The 5000-nt window shown below is 45.2% G+C and overlaps 1 long non-coding RNA gene across 1 annotated transcript in view; it reads left to right on the top strand.

The window, feature by feature from the left end:
• The window catches only part of LOC118761761, a 9837-nt gene extending 9351 nt beyond the window's left edge, over positions 1 to 486 (top strand). Inside the window, exon 3 of the long non-coding RNA XR_004997620.1 lies at positions 342 to 486. This is a non-coding gene — a long non-coding RNA (uncharacterized LOC118761761). The remainder of the gene's footprint in view (positions 1 to 341) is intronic.
• The last annotated feature ends 4514 nt before the right edge of the window (positions 487 to 5000 follow it).

Here is a 5000-nt window from a genome sequence, read left to right as displayed (position 1 = left end):
GTGTGTGTATGCAGGTATGCATGTATACATGTATGTATGTATGTATGTATGTATGTAAAAGGGTGAGTGAGTGAAAGAGAGAGAGAGTGCGTGTGTGTGTTGTGTGTGTGTGTGTGTGCACATGTGCTATGTCTGTATGTGTGTGTCTGTGTGTATATATATATATGAATGTGTATTCGTTGTGTGTATGTATGTATGCGTGTGTGTGTGCACGTATTTTTAATTTTTTTTAAGTTTCAGCTCGGAGCTGCGGCCATGCTGCTGCACCGCCGTTTATGTGTGTATTTATGTTTGTATATACATTTAAAGTACTGATGCTCAGAATCTTTACTTCCATACAGAACTAATAGAGTACATGAGTAACAAACTATCAAAGTACAACACTGAAAACGAAGCTTTCGAAGACGAACTGGCTAATGTTGAAAAAGAACTGAGTACAAAAAAGGAAATCATTAGCAGACACCGTGAAAACATGGTTCAAGTTGATAGTAAGTACTTATATATATATATACTAGCAGTATCTCCCGGCGTTGCTCGGGTTGTAAGGGAATAACTATATAAGCATTTTTAGAGAGTTACTTCCTTTATAGATGCCAATCAGGCTTTCTTAGCCATTTCTGTTTTGTGTCTTCAAGCCATGAAGTCGTTGTTCTAAAAGAACGCTGGTCTCCTTGACAACGCTTTACGACGTTGATTTCCTACATCCCTTCCCCACAGCTTCACGAGGGAGGGAAGAAGGGGAGAAGCAAACAGGTGCAGGTGTGACCATGGACGCCAACTCCGCCGCCATCGCACACGAAAAAATATGCATTAAAATGGAATAAAAAATGATATTAAATTATTTTTAAAATCGTAGACTCATCGTAGACGCGCGCTAATAGCCAGACGGGCTCGATATTAATCACGACTATAAGATACCCGAATTTGGTTAAACTGCACCGCAAAATGTGGGAGGAGTTAGGAATCTAAATCGTAGGAGACAGACACTCACACAACTACAGTTTTATATATATAGATATCCTACTGGTACCACCAGTTTCTTTTGACGTCTATACGTGGTTAAGCTAACGGAGGGAGCTGCTATTTGGTTCCACGAAATTTATAGAAACGTATAAATGTATGTTTTTTTATGTTCACTTAAAGTAAAAACAATTTTACATTAATCTAATGGGTTACTCTTTTACTCTTTTACTCTTTTACTTGTTACAGTCATTTGACTGCGGCCATGCTGGAGCACCGCCTTTAGTCGAGCAAATCGACCCCGGGACTTATTCTTTGTAAGCCCAGTACTTATTCTATCGGTCTATTTTGCCGAACCGCTAAGTGACGGGGACGTAAACACACCAGCATCGGTTGTCAAGCAATGCTAGGGGGACAAACACAGACACACAAACACACACACACACTTATATATATATATACATATATACGACAGGCTTCTTTCAGTTTCCGTCTACCAAATCCACTCACAAGGCATTGGTCGGCCCGGGGCTATAGCTGAAGACACTTGCTCAAGATGCCACGCAGTGGGACTGAACCCGGAACTATGTGGTTGGTTAGCAAGCTACTTACCACACAGCCACCCCTGCGCCTATTTACTTTACACTTTTGTAGAATCGACGGTAGCTTAGCTGACCGAAAATTCGAAGGGGCCGTCAACAAAATTCTTGTTAAAGAATAATAAATGTTTTTAGGAATAGCTCCAAAAATTCCTTCACATCACTCCATATTTACGAAAAAAAACCCAGTATATGCCTTCATGTGTATGAGTGTGTGTATATGAGTGTGTGCGTGTATGGATTGAGTGTGTGCGTGTATGGATTGAGTGTGTATACATATGTACATAATACGTACCTGCAAATACTTTCACACACACACACACACATATATGTCTTTAGTACTCACAAGGAGCTAAACACAGAGGGGACAAACAAAGACAGACAAACGGATTAAGTCGATTACATCGACCCCAGTGCGTAACTGGTACTTAATTTATCGACCCCGAAAGGATGAAAGGCAAAGTCGACCTCGGCGGAATTTGAACTCAGAACGTAACGGCAGACGAAATACGGCTACGCATTTCGCCCAGCGTGCTAACGTTTCTGTGTGTGTGTGTGTATGTATACCCAGGCCTATTCCCCATTTTTAGGAGGGGGTAGCCACAACAAGACACACACCAGGCATTCCATTCATTTCCCAGCCCAGAGAGGTGAACCCCGTTCTATGTTCGCGTCAAGGCATAGAACGCAACCCTCAATGTCAGCAGCAGGGCTCAACCGCTGGTTCTATGGAAGCACTCCGTCGGTTACGACGACGAGGGTTCCGGTTGATCCGAATCAACGGAACAGCCTGCTCGTGAAATTAACGTGTAAGTGGCTGAGCACTCCACAGACACGTGTACCCTTAACGTAGTTCTCGGGGATATTCAGCGTGACACAGAGAGTGACAAGGCCGGCCCTTTGAAATACAGGTACAACAGAAACAGGAAGTAAGAGTGAGAGAAAGTTGTGGTGAAAGAGTACAGCAGGGATCACCACCATCCCCTGCCGGAGCCTCGTGGAGTTGTTATGTGTTTTCGCTCAATAAACACTCACAACGCCCGGTCTGGGAATCGAAACCGCGATCCTATGACCGCGAGTCCGCTGCCCTAACCACTGGGCCATTGCGCCTCCACGCTGGTTCTGAACCCCTTTGAGCCACATCAAATTCACTCATCAGTCCACAAACACTCTCCAAACTCTCCTATCATTTATAAACTCTCTTACCTCTCTCACTCCAACACCTCTAACCACCAAAGCTTTCCTCATTCCATCCACCCATCCACACAAACCGAGGTCTGCATCTCGTTCTGCTGCTTACCACATCTGCCTTCATCACCCTCCTTACCATCCGATCCTCATCCATCCTTTCCATGTGACCAAACCACCTCAACATTCGTCTATCCATTTTGTTTGTTAGTTTTTTCTCTCATTCCTACTCGCCTTCGCACCTCTTCATTCCTCATCCTGTCCATCCGTGTCACACCAACCATAGCTCTCAGACACCTCATCTCAAATACATCTAGTCACCTCCTTTCCGCCTCTCTCGGCCCCAACGTCTCTTTTACTCTTTTACTCTTCTACTTGTTTCAGTCATTTGACTGCGGCCATGCTGGAGCACCGCCTTTAGTCGAGCAACTCGACCCCGGGACTTATTCTTTTGTAAGCCCAGTACTTATTCTATCGGTCTCTTTTGCCGAACCACTAAGTGACGGGGACGTAAACACACCAGCATCAGTTGTCAAGCAATGCTAGGGGGACAAACACAGACACACAAACACACACACATACATACATATATATACATATATACGACGGGCTTCTTTCAGTTTCCGTCTACCAGATCCACTCACAAGGCATTGGTCGGCACGAGGCTATAGTAGAAAACACTTGCCCAAGGTGCCACGCAGTGGGACTGAACCCGGAACCATGTGGTTGGTTAGCAAGCTACTTACCACACAGCCACTCCTAATGATAAATGTTTTTTTGGAATAGCTCCAAAAATTCCTTCACATCACTCCATATTGACGAAAAAAACCCCTAAAGAACAGTATATGCCTTCATGTGTATGAGTGTGTGTATATGAGTGTGTGCGTGTATGGATTGAGTGTGTGCGTGTATGGATTGAGTGTGTATACATATGTACATAATACGTACCTGCAAATACTTTCACACACACACACATATATATTTCTTTACTACCTACAAGGGGCTAAACACAGAGGGGGCAAGCAAGGACAAACAAACGGATTAAGTCGATTACATCGACCCCAGTGCGTAACTGGTACTTAATTTATCGACCCCGAAAGGATGAAAGGCAAAGTCGACCTCGGCGGAATTTGAACTCAGAACGTAACGGCAGACGAAATACGGCTACGCATTTCGCCCAGCGTGCTAACGTTTCTGTGTGTGTGTGTGTGTATGTATACCCAGGCCTATTCCCCATTTTTAGGAGGGGGTAGCCACAACAAGACACACACCAGGCATTCCATTCATTTCCCAGCCCAGAGAGGTGAACCCCGTTCTATGCTCGCCTCAAGGGAATAGAACGCAATCCTCAATATCAGCAGCAGGGCTCAACAGCATATCCTGGTTTATCCCCCGACGCATCATGCTGGTTCTGTGGAAGCACTCCGTCGGTTACGACGACAAGGGTTCCGGTTGATCCGAATCAACGGAACAGCCTGCTCGTGAAATTAACGTGTAAGTGGCTGAGCATTCCACAGACACGTGCAACCCTTAACGTATTCTCGGGGATATCCAGCGTGACACAGAGAGTGACAAGGCCGGCCCTTTGAAATACAGGTACAACAGAACAGGAAGTAAGAGTGAGAGAAAGTTGTGTGATGAAAGAGTACAGCAGGATCACCACCATTCCCTGCCGGAGCCTCGTGGAGTTGTTATGTGTTTTCGCTCAATAAACACTCACAACGCCCGGTCTGGGAATCGAAACCGCGATCCTATGACCGCGAGTCCGCTGCCACAACCACTGGGCCATTGCGCCTCCACGCTGGTTCTGTACTCCTTTGAGCCACATCAAATTCACTCATCCGTCCACAAACACTCTCCAAACTTTCCTATCATTAATAAACTCTCTTACCTCTCTCACTCCAACACCTCTAACCACCAAAGCTTTCCGCACTCCATCCATCCATCCACACAAACCGAGGTCTGCATCTCGTTCTGCTGCTTACCACATCTGCCTTCATCACCCTCCTTACCATCCGATCCTCATCCATCCTTTCCATGTGACCAAACAACCTCAACATTCGTCTATCCTTTTTGTTTGTTAGTTTTTTTCTCATTCCTACTCGCCTTCGCACCTCTTCATTCCTCATCCTGTCCATCCGTGTCACACCAACCATAGCTCTCAGACATCTCATCTCAAATACATCTAGTCACCTCCTTCCGCCTCTCTCAGCCCCAACGTCTCTTTTACTCTTTTACTCTTTTACTCTTTTA

This window comes from Octopus sinensis, unplaced genomic scaffold, assembly GCF_006345805.1.
Source record: "Octopus sinensis unplaced genomic scaffold, ASM634580v1 Contig17125, whole genome shotgun sequence".
Classification (NCBI taxonomy): Eukaryota; Metazoa; Mollusca; class Cephalopoda; order Octopoda; family Octopodidae; genus Octopus; species Octopus sinensis.
The sequence above is the reverse complement of the archived record's forward strand: the minus strand, read 5'-3'. Positions and strand labels throughout refer to the sequence as shown.